The sequence below is a fragment of the Hakea prostrata genome, unplaced genomic scaffold (assembly GCF_041222555.1).
Source record: "Hakea prostrata isolate BN-2017 unplaced genomic scaffold, UWA_Hpros_2 contig_175, whole genome shotgun sequence".
In the NCBI taxonomy this organism is placed as follows: Eukaryota; Viridiplantae; Streptophyta; class Magnoliopsida; order Proteales; family Proteaceae; genus Hakea; species Hakea prostrata.
In genome coordinates, this window is record NW_028291294.1 from 36,411 (window position 1) to 48,501 (window position 12,091).

At 43.4% G+C, this 12,091-nt stretch overlaps 1 pseudogene; it reads left to right on the top strand.

The window, feature by feature from the left end:
* Positions 1-400: 400 nt before the first annotated feature.
* Positions 401-980, top strand: LOC148998708 (glyoxylase I 4 pseudogene; annotated as a pseudogene).
* The last annotated feature ends 11,111 nt before the right edge of the window (positions 981-12,091 follow it).

Consider the following 12,091-nt stretch of genomic DNA (forward strand, 5'->3'; position numbering starts at 1 on the left):
CATGTCTGCCCTACGTTGCCAAATGGAAGACACCAAATCTATATTTTCTATATTGATATCTGACACTTTTCTTTTATCCTACAAGTGGTCAAGTTGTCGCTACATTTGTTTCTCGATAACAATGCATGGCCTCTCACTCAATTATCACATATGGCAATCAGTGAAGCTCTCCACGTTGAGTCAAGGTTGCCGGAATCTCTGGTATGGAAGCCGAAAACTCTGCGACTCTGACCATTTCTCTCCAGTTGCTTGTTGTTTGGCCGGTTCATTCTCTGTTTCTTTCGGTTTGTGGTTAATATATCAAAGTGAAAAATCACTTTAAATATAAAAAAAAAAAAAAACCTCTTTTTCACACTTCCTTTTTCGGTCAACCTCATTCAATAGATGTCCACAATCGATCATGTTTGGTTCGACAGAAAACCCTCTGCGCCTGAAATCATTGAACCACATCTCACTTGTGTGTAATTCAGTGGAGAAATCTCTGGATTTCTACCAAAACGTTCTTGGGTTTTTCTCTATTAGGAGACCTGGGTCTTTCGATTTCAATGGTGCATGGCTATTCAATTATGAAATCGGAATTCATCTTCTGCAATCCCAGAACCTGGGTGATAAATTGGATAGGAAGAGAGAGATTAATCCTAAAGACAACCATTTTTCTTTTCAGTGTGAAAGTATGATAGCAGTGGAGAAGAAGTTGAAGGAAATTGGAATCAAATTCGAGAAAAGGGTAGTTGAAGACGGAGGAATCTATGTGGATCAACTGTTCTTCCATGACCCAGATGGGTTTATGATCGAGATCTGTAACTGTGACAACCTTCCTGTCATCCCAATTGCAGGAGGACCAGTTCGTATGTGCTCGAGAATCAAATTCCAAGAATCATCATCAGCAGATTCAAGTTGTGCAACAGCTGCAGCAACACAAATTCATTGCCAACCAACTATCGCAGTACAGCATAAATCAGGACCTTTGGCGTAGTTAGCCATGGTACAAAGTTTAGTTCTGGCTCATTTTTTTCCTTTTTACTAATTTAAAGTTTAAAATAAAGAGGACCAGGAACTAAAAATCATTCATGTTCTGATGAACAAGAAAACCAGTTTTGCAATTCTGGCACTGAATGTTGAATTTTTATTTTTATTTTTCCCATTGGAATATAATGGTTTTGTTTTGTTTTTCCGTTTCGTTTCTTCCACCTATTTTCCATGAAGCCCAGCCCCGTCTCAGATTTTTTCTATTGGATTTTATTGAAAATTTGTTGACGAATCTACACGAACACTTAGAAAGATTATTGTAATCATGAGCTTGATTAGAGCTGAAATGTACTAGATTTATTTTCTTTAAGGTATTTAGATACCCTAATTTGTGCGATGCGGATAGCAAATGTGTCTTCACCCTCCAAGATCAGTCAACCCAAACCTTTAAGGTTGCATCTCAGAAATGTTACTTCATTTGTAATCAGATTGTTTTCACTGCTTAATGGAAAGACAACAGCGAGAGAGAGTGAGTAGGAAAAATTAATTGTCAAAAATGAACTTGAAAATGAATTTATAAAGAGTCCCAAAGGCTGTGGATGAAAGAGTAAGGTCACCTCTCTTGGAGAGAGTACCTATTCAGCTGACCTCCTGAAGGGATAATGCCTCTCTAATGGCATCTCAACATTTCCATCCAACAGTGGGCTTTCCTGATTAGGGCCCATGACAAAATGGACTTTCTGAATAAAGGCATATGACCCACAAAATATTAATATTAATTAATATATATAAATATAACTATGGGTGGTCACACAAGGGTTCAAGCTTGGTTCACGTCGCACAGGGGGGGCCCCAAAAATGTTAATTTTTTTGGGATACGGAGAAATTATGGTCAGACCGGGTTCATACCTGGTCCGACCCTCGACCCCGGTCGAGACAGAGGGAACCGACTCGCTCCCGAGCGAACCGGATCCAGAAGATGGCTTGCTAAAGAAGAAAGCTTATTCAGCTACAAGCGTGCCTTAATCCTACTTATGGATTAGGGTAATTACCCTAATGATGGCAGACTCGAATTAACGGCTGCGGATAATCATTATCGAAGGGATAATCATCACATAACCTAAAGGTTATCTCAGGAGTCCTCTACTAGTCCAAACTAGTAGAAGTCTATTGCTCAACGGATCTAACGACTACCCGAAGAAGGCTCAAGTGCATCCAACGAAGGAGATTCGAAGGTACACTCTATATAAACCTCACTACCATACGAGGTGAGGAGATCGAAAAAAAACACAATCTGAGACTCAGGTTCAGATACATACTGATAGACTTAAACTATCAGCGCCCTGCTATCTAGATCACCTTTCCCAGTTCTTCATTCCTTAGCTATGTGCTTCTAGCAGAGCCGTTTGTGATTAAGTTCATCAACTGACTTAGCCTTCGGAGGTGGACTCCCAACCCCAGCGGTCGGGCCACATCTGACGCTTTCGTTTTGCAGGTCATCACGAGGAGATCTAAGGGCTGAGCAGATTTTGGACGCATCATTTGGCACAGTCTGTGGGAAACGACTTGAAAAGCCATGGTGACTAGATCAGCAGCCGCTGCACAGCGCAATTCTGGTGTTCAGATCCCTGGAGCGAATAATCCAGATATTCCCCAGGGAAGCCAAAATCCTATCGAGGTAGATGGTGGCCAGGGAGGACGTAATCCTTCTCCTGATACACTCCAAGATCAATTGGATCAGGTAAAGATTCAACTCTTGGAGGTGAGCCAAGCACTCCGCATGCTCACTAGACGAGTGGTTTTACCACAAGAACCTAATCAACGCGATTCAGGGAGACGTGCATTGCCACGTGACCAGAGATTGGCTGAAGACCGGAATATCGGTCAGAATTTTCGTGAAGGAGACCGAGGACCTAGGAGGATTGATGATCAACCTAGGCGTGATGATCGGTTCGACAGACTGCAAGAGAGTACAACTGATTCAAATACAAAGTTGGATACAGGGGTAAGAACTCACTCACCCACTGTCAGAAGAACCGTTCGTGATGATCGAGCAGTTCGCGACGAGCGGAATGCTCGGGAAGGACGGGCTGTTCGTGATGATCGAGTAGCACGGGATGATCGTGTTAATCGAGGTTGTGATCATATTGCTGAAGATCACCCGACCCAGATTGGTCAGGAATTGGCCAACATCAATGAGAAATTAGGGCAGTTGGCTAAGGGAAGAATAGCTGAGGATATTTACTCAGTCATTCGGAAGACTCCCTTTGCCGATCCAATTGTGGGATATCAGTTTCCCCATAACTTCCGTTTGCCTACCTTTTCAACATTCGATGGCTCCGGAGATCCAACAGCTCACATCGGCTATTACCAACAGACCATGGCAGTTTCAGGTAATTCTGATGAAATTTTATGCAGGGTTTTTGGTTCATCTCTAACTGGAGCAGCCCAAAAGTGGTTTTCAAACCTCCCCTACGGAAGGATCGTAAACTTTGATGAATTGGCGCGCAAATTCATAGGGCGATTTCCAGTGGAATACGAAGTCAAGAAAACGGAAGAAACCTTGTTCTTGTCGGACAAGGAAAGAACGAATCAATCAGAGAGTTTCTGAAAAGATTCAACAAAGTAACGATGGAGATAGAAAATTTGGATGAGCAAGTAGCCAAAACTGCTCTATTCACGGGACTCACTAATCGGAAACTCTTGGAGTTATTACTACAGGATATGCCTGCGACTTATGCTTGAGTTGGTACGAGAGATGCCAAGCGAGGCTGAAGTCATGGAGATTCTAGACGCGCGCCAAGGAGATAATAAAGTCTCCAATAAGGAACAGAAGGCTCTGAGCGAACGAGAAGCCAAAGAAAAATGTCCGTGATCGGGTTGGAAAATCTCAGGCTTGGCGCCAAAGGTCCCCCGGTAAAAGTGAGTACACTCCATTGAATGTTCCTCGGGCTGATATTTTAAATATCATCAAAAGAAAAAATATTTTGAAGTGGCCGCCTAAAATTCTTTTGAAACCCGGAGAGCAGCAGGATCGAGAAAAGTATTGTCGATTCCACAAGGACTATGGTCATTAAACTAATGACTGTCGTCATCTGAAAGCTGATATTGAGAAATTAATATCTCAGGGACATCTGTCCAGTTTTGTTAGCAGAAGGAGGGAGGAGCCACTTGAGCCACGTGAGCCAAGTACGGCTGCTCCTAAAAGGGATCGTTCGGTTAATTCGGAACGATCAAGGGAGGCCCCGAAGTCTAAGAAGGGCAAGGAGGTGATTGAAGCTACTCGGTCACCGATCCTTACCATCTTCGGGGAACCAGAGCCCGAATCACTCCGGAGTCTGAAAACAAAATCCAAATTTGTTGGAACCGGAGAGACGTAGAAGCGGAAGAAGCTGAATGGTGAAGATTCTATCACCTTTAGCGAGGAGGAAGAAAGAGATGTTTGTTTACCTCATGATGATGCCATAGTCATCAAGGTAGAGATTGCACGTCGGGAAGTGCATAGAGTTTTGGTTGATACAGGGTCTGCAGCAGACCTAATTTCTTATGAAGTGTATCAAAAATTGAAGGTGGATCAGGACTTGATGAAACCTTCATCCACACATCTATATGGTTTTGCAGGGTCATCTGCAATGGCAGAAGGATCGGTCCAATTGGACTTATCTATTGGAAGTTTTCCTAAGGAAACAACCGTCCGAATCAATTTTTTGGTGGTTCGGGAACTGCCAGCTTATAATATGATCCTCGGGCGACCATCTTTATCCAATATAGGTGCTATTGTTTCGACAAAGCACCTGAAGATAAAATTCCCGACTGATATGGGAATTGGTCAAGTCTCCTCTGACCAAAAGATCTCTCGGCAGTGTTAGGTTGCCTTTTTAAAAGACAAGGAGGGCCCGAGGAAGGTAACTGCCCTACCTATAGAAGTTCGAGACGATCGGGAAGGTGCAGAAATGCGAAGACCCGAACCAGTGGAGAAGCTGGAACAAATCCAGCTGTGTACCGAGGATGAGAAAAAGATTACTTATATCGGGTCTGAACAGCTGGAGGAATTTAAAGATGAGTTGAAGTTATTTCTTCAATAGAATAAAGATGTATTTGCATGGTCTACTGAGGATATGCCAGGAATCGATCGGGCCGTCGCAGAGCACAAACTCTAGATAGATCCTAAGGCGAAACCAGTGATACAGAAAAGAAGAAATTTGTCCATTGAAAAATATGAAGCCGTTCGTAGCGAAGTTGAAAAACTCAAGAATTCTGGTTTCATAGAACCAATTGAATGCCCAACTTGGTTGGCCAACATGGTAATGGTAAAAAAGGCGAATGGGAAGTGGAGGATGTGTACAGACTACACAGATCTTAACAAGGCTTGCCCTAAAGATTGCTATCCGTTGCCTCGGATTGACCTCTTGATAGATGCGACTGCAGGATATGAAACTTTAAGTTTCATGGATGCCTACTCAGGGTATAATCAGATCCTTATGAATAAGGAGGATGAGAAGTTTACGGCTTTCATGACTGATCGTGAAAGCTATTATTATAAGGTCATGCCTTTTGGCCTAAAGAACGCAGGAGCGACATATCAGAGGGCCGTCAACAAGATCTTCAAAGAGCTGATAGGAAAGAATGTTGAAGCTTATGTTGACGACATGCTAGTGAAAAGCTTTACAAAAGCAAATCATATTGCGGATTTGACTGAGGTATTCTCAGTATTGCGAAAATATCAAATGAAGCTAAACCCAGAAAAGTGCGCCTTTGGAGTCTCCTCGAGCAAATTTTTGGGCTTCATGGTATCACAGAGGGGAATTGAGGCTAATCCTGCCAAAATACAAGCTCTGGTTGATATGGAGGCTCCCAAAACTGTTCGTGATGTGCAGTGTTTAACAGGGAGAGTTGCTGCTTTGAATCGATTCATCTCCAAGTCTGGAGAAAAATGTTTGCCTTTCTTCAAGGCACTTAAAGACTTGAAGGGCAGCAAGGAAGCAAAATGGACTGAAGAGTGCCAGAAAGCTTTCGAGGAGTTAAAAGAAGCACTTGGACAACCACCGATCTTGTCCAGACCAGAGAAGGGGGAAATATTACAGCTATATCTAGCGACGTCCCTTTTAGCGGTCAGTGCAGTACTTGTTCGTGAAAAAGATAAAAAACAGTGGCCAATTTACTATGTAAGCCACGTGTTGCTAGATGCGGAGACAAGATATTCACAGATTGAGAAGCAGGCTCTGGCTCTCATGATGGCCGCCAGGAAGCTAAGGCCATATTTTCAGGCTCATCCAATTGAGGTATTTACAACTTTTCCTCTTAGTAAAGTTCTTAATAAACCTGATTTGTCTGGAAGGATGGTGTCCTGGTCAGTTGAACTCAGCGAGTTCCAAGTGAGCTTTAAGCCCAGAACTGCAATCAAGGCTCAGGCATTAGCCGATTTTGTAGTAGAAACTACTGCACCGGTGGAATCCACCATTGAGGATCCCATTATACCGACCACTTGGGAGGTATATGTGGATGGTTCGAGTAATAAAGATGGAGCAGGAGCTGGAATTCTATTAAAAAGTCCAGCATGATTTATTATTCGATATGCTTTGAGATTTGCATTTGAAGCAAGTAATAACGAAGCGGAATATGAGGCTCTGATAGCTGGGCTTCGGTTGTCAAAAGCATTGTCTATTGCAGATGTTACTATTTATAGTGACTCTCAACTTATAGTCAACCAAGTCCAAGGGGAGTATGATATTAAAGAACCACGCTTGCAGAAATATCAAGAGACAGTGCAGGCATTTCAAAACCAATTTCGGAATTTGAAGATATCTCAGATTTCGAGGAATGAAAATTCAGTGGCAGATGAGCTATCCCGACTAGCCAATGCCAAAGAAAAGAATCTAGACCCTTCGGTCTATATTGAAGAGATAACTTTTCCAAGTTATCATGAGAAAGAAATTTCTTATATTGAAGCAGAACGTTGCTGGATGGATCCGATAATCAAGTATCGGAGAGATGATAAATTACCTGAGGATCCGAAAGAGGCAAAGTTGATCAAGATTCGATCAGCTAGATTTGTCATTCAAAATGGAGACTATACAAAGGATCTTATTCTGGACCCCTTATGAGATGTATAGGCCCCGAAGGAGCAAAATCGGCTTTGGCTGAAGTTCATGAAGGAATTTGTGGAGCTCACATGGGTGGACGAGCCCTGGCTCACAAAATTCTGAGACTTGGGTTATATTGGCCTAAGGTCCAAGAGGCTGCTATGGAATATGTTCGTCGTTGTGGTAACTGTCAAATTCACGCTACAGTATCGAAGCGCCTGACGGAAACCATGACTTCAATTCTAGATCCCATTCCCTTTGCGATGTGGGGAATTGATATCATGGGCAAATTCACCAAGGCGTCAGGCGGACGGGAATATCTGATAGTAGCAATTGATTACTTCACAAAATGGGTTGAAGCCAATTGACTGGCAGCAATTACTGAGAAAAAAGTGGAGAAATTCGTGCTTGAATCAATCATATATCGCTTTGGGATTCCAAAGATTATTGTCACTGACCATGGTACTCAGTTCGACTATCCGCAATTTGAGCAATTTTGCGGAACATATATGATCGAGCATCATATGTCCTCAGTGGCATACCCCCAGAGCAATGGACAGGTAGAGGTTACTAACCGAACGCTACTTGGAAGGAATAAAGAGAAGACTCGAAGGCGACAAAGCTTCTTGGGTCGAAGAACTTCATAATGTACTGTGGGCTTATAGAACTACGGTCCGAACACCCACAGGAGAAACTCCATTCAGGTTGGCATATGGATCCGAAGCATTGGCACCAGTGGAGATAATGGCGGGGACATTATGGGATCGTGAGTTCGAGGAAAAAGCAAATGAACAAGGACTGCTTGATAGTCTTGATCTGTTGGACGAAGTTCAGGCAAAAGCAATAGCACAAACTCAACATTATCAAAGAAGCTAGCGTCTCATTATAATACTCGAGTGAAGAATTGTCGGTACTTAGCCGGAGATTTGGTGTTGAGAAACACCCTAGCTTCCGACCCACGTCACCAAAGAAAATTGGACCCTTCCTGGGAAGGACCTTATATGGTTGTGAAATCGGTCGGTTCAGGAGCTTACAGGCTGAAGAACATCAACACCCAGAAAGAGTTGGATCGTTCGTGGAATGCTAAGCATCTCAAAAAGTTTTATCCTTGATGATGATTTCAATTTTGTTCACGATGTAATCATTTTCAACTCAATCAATGCAATTTTTGGCTCTCAACAAACTATCTTTTGATTGGGGGGCATCATACACCACATTCAAGGAACAAGATCCAACTATAAGGCATCGAATGAAAATTGGTGTGGGTCCTTCAACACTTATGGAATTTTTTCGAACTTTCTTAAGTCGAGGCGTCGGATGAAAATCCGAGTGAGTTCCTTTTGCAAGGCGTCGGTTTAAAACCCGAGTAAGTTCCTTCAAGACTTATTGAATTTTTGAATTATCCTTAAGTAAAGGCATCGGTTTAAAACCCGAGTGAGTTCCTTCTCAGACTTATTGTATTTCTCCGGAAATCCTTAAGTAAAGGCATCGGTTTAAAACCCGAGTGAGTTCCGGTGAGTTCCTTCTCGCCCTTCGACTTGTTGTATTTCTCCGGAAATCTTTAAGTACAGGCATTGTTTCAAACAACTAAGACCTAATTCAACAGCAATTCAAATGGCTAGCAAAGTTCAAGATGAAGTTAATTTCTTATTTCTTCAAAAGATCGAAAGAGGCTAGTATCAAAACAATTACAAGAGGTGGATACAATCTTCGGTCAAAAAAGAAAGTCATCATCAGTGACTGTTAAGAAGTTATACAAGATCGACACGACTTTGCTACAATAAACATATGAGTCAACCATTGGTGTGGATTCAAGGAAAAGAAGAGGAGAAATGAGGATTACAAAAAATGTTTCGGTATGCATAAAATCCTCCGCAATTTCATACTCTTTGTCCAGCTTGTCCAGGAGAAGTATGGTCCTCGACCAAACTTGCATTCAAGACGAGCTCGTCATAATTGACTTCTTCCAGGGGAGAATAAACAGGAGAATCTTCCAGATAATGCATAATATCTGGATTGGAAGGTGGAGAATCAATCTTATCTTTGGTCCAGTCAGGAGGAGGAATACCCAGGTCGGTAAATACTTCAGGATGGCAAACAGCACTGTAGGGAGTCGTATCAAAATGAGGATCCTTCCTTAATATTGATTCCCATACTTCGTTCTCACCATCCCGGTACGCCTGCAAGTTATAAGCATTCAGTATATCAACAAAGGGCTTCTTGTGTAAATACTTGAAGACGCGGCTCTGCGAACATCGGTTGGAAGGGATTTGGGCAAAGGAACGACAGCTTGCCTTTGGGGTAACGTTTCAGATCCTTTGGCTCCGACTTTCCAAGCTGCTCGCTCCGATTGCCGGATCTTCTCCCCGGCATCATCCAAGTCCGACTGAAGACGACCGATCATTGAATTCTTTTCTCCTACAACCTCCCAAGCTAGTTTCCTAAGGCGAGCAATCTCAGCATCTTTAGCTTCAGAGATTTCCCGAAGCCTGGAAACTTCATTGCTCAACCTATTGAGCCTAGAGGCTGCTTCCACTTGGTGGTGGAAGTTACCAAGAAGACTCCTGCAAATAACTTCCGAGTTAAAAAGGAGCAGAAGAGTAATTTTTCAAAATCAAAAGATAATGAAGAAAGACTTACATCACCAATGACTTCATAAAGACTTCATCAGAGAGTTTGGAAAGCACTGCGCTCTCAGAAGTCATTCGAGCAGCAGTGCACCATTCCAACGCTCTGTCAAACTCGTTTGACACTAATTCGGGAGAAGGATGAGAAGGATGAGCTACATCAAGAGAAGGATGAACTGCATCACTTGTCACCCGACGGCGCTTCCTGGTGGCAAAAGCCTCCAACTCGGAAGGAGAGGAGGAGGATGCCAAACAAGCACTAGAATTGGAAATAGGAGCAGCGCCTGCTGGGACCACACCTTCATCAGACGCCAACATAGTTGCCTCAGATGCCCGAAGAGTCTCCTTCAGGGGTGCACCAACATCTCACCAGCGGGGGCGTCGGTAGCGCCATCAACAACGGAGTGATCAAGATCTTCTTGGGAAAGACGAGCGATCACTTCAGGCAAAAGAGGCGCAGGGACGGCATCAATAGAAACTGTGAGAATCTGACTTGAAGATTCACCAACAGCAGTCGCCTTATGCTTGGAGGATTCACTAGCTGAAACCACCTCACTGGCCCCAACCATCGCTGACGAAACGATTTTCTTGCTAGATTTCGCTCTGATAAAGTTCGGGTTGATCTTGGGAGCCACTATGCAAAAAGAAAAGCCGTATCGTCACAGAATACCGACGACGACAATAAAGAGGGAAAACCCTAGTTCTCTATCACTTCTGAAAAACCCGATTAAATAAACCCCAAGTATTACTGCTGTGCCGTTTACTCAAGGGGGGAAGTGAAAAAAGAAATGAGTAATCAAAAAACTCACTTGTTCAGAAGTTGATAGAGTTGTTGTTCGAGTACGAGGAATACGGGAGCAGGCAGAAGGACGGAATGTCGCTTGAGCACTTTAGAAAATCTAACTTGCAGATAGCAGGATAGATGGAGAGTACCCACGAAGGCTTTAAATAGCCTCAGGTATTAAGACGACGGTTGAAGGCTAAGGACAACCGACGACCTAGATCGAAATGACGCTTCGGAATCCGCAGAAAGCAAGATCAACGGTTGGAGGGATGCCACATGGAAACATGTGGAAACGAGCACCTGATGCAGAGATACCTCCAATTGTCGCACCGCCATTAAAATAATGGATGTATTTCCGATTCATTGGAAACAGTGAATGGTATATAAAAGCAAGAAAATGTTTGAACTTCGCAGAAGGGAAACACGTGGACTTTGCAATAAATGAAGTAGTGGGGAAGATTAATGCATCTTTCCGAAACGCATCTTCACAATATTTCTACAAGATTATTATTCGGCGAGGAATGTAAAGTTAAGTGATAAGTTTTATCATTTATACTTTGATATTCAAGGCAAGATTTCGAACAGAGACAGGGAAATGGAAAGGCCAACATGAAAAAGAAATGTCTATTCATTAATAAGAGGGTAAATCTTTACAATAAAAGATAACTCCCTAAGCCTCTTCGTCATTGTTGCCCGAGGGACCTTGGTCGGGAGGACTTTTCTCAGGATCTTGAGAAGAGCCTTCCTCAGGAATGGCATCGGCTGAGTCCTCTACAGCAGCAACTTGAGACTCGGCTTGTGATTTCTCCTCTGGAAGCGCCGGCTCGTCAGCCAGGTATGCCTCATATTGAGGGTCAGCTGGAAAAGGATCATCTTCTTCCCGAGCCCAGTCTGGGAGATCCATGCCAACTTTCCCGAAGACCTCTTTATGGCACACCTCACGAAAGGGAGCAGTATCGAAGGAAGGGATTGATGCGAGAATTCGCTCCCAAACGTCGTTCTGCCCCAAGCGATAAGCTTGAATGTTGTAGGCACCTAGCAGCTCGGAGAAAGGTACACTGTTCAAGTATTTCCGAACACACTCCTTCCGAAGCTCTGGCTTTATATGCTCGGGCTTGCTAGGGACTTCCGACTTCAGATATTCTTCGTTCTCCCTACATCGGAATTCAAGCCTGTCACCAAACAACGTGGGAGCTGCTTTTTGCTTCCTGGCCTCGCGCTCGGCAGCAGCGGCACGAATCTTCGAAGCATCGAGGGCTTCCTTGAGGGAGATCACTTCTTCCTCATGCTTTTTCTGCAGCTCCTCAGCAGCTGCAGTCAGCCAGTCTATTTCAAAATTGGCCTTGGCCAAATTCTCTTCACAGGTTTGCAGCAAGGAGCTGGTGCGACCAACCCGACTCAATGCTTCCATATGTTGATAAAAGCTCAACACAGCATTCCTGGGAAGGTGGAAAATATCAGAAGAAGTCATAAGAAATTATGAAAAAATAAGTAAGCAAGAAGACTGGTACCTTGTGGATTGACTAACAAGGGAAATATCATCCAGGGCTTCAAATTCCTGGCGGTCAGAAGGAGCAAGACTGAGAGAGCTCCACTCTGTAGCTTTCTCAGGATCCCGAGTCACCCTG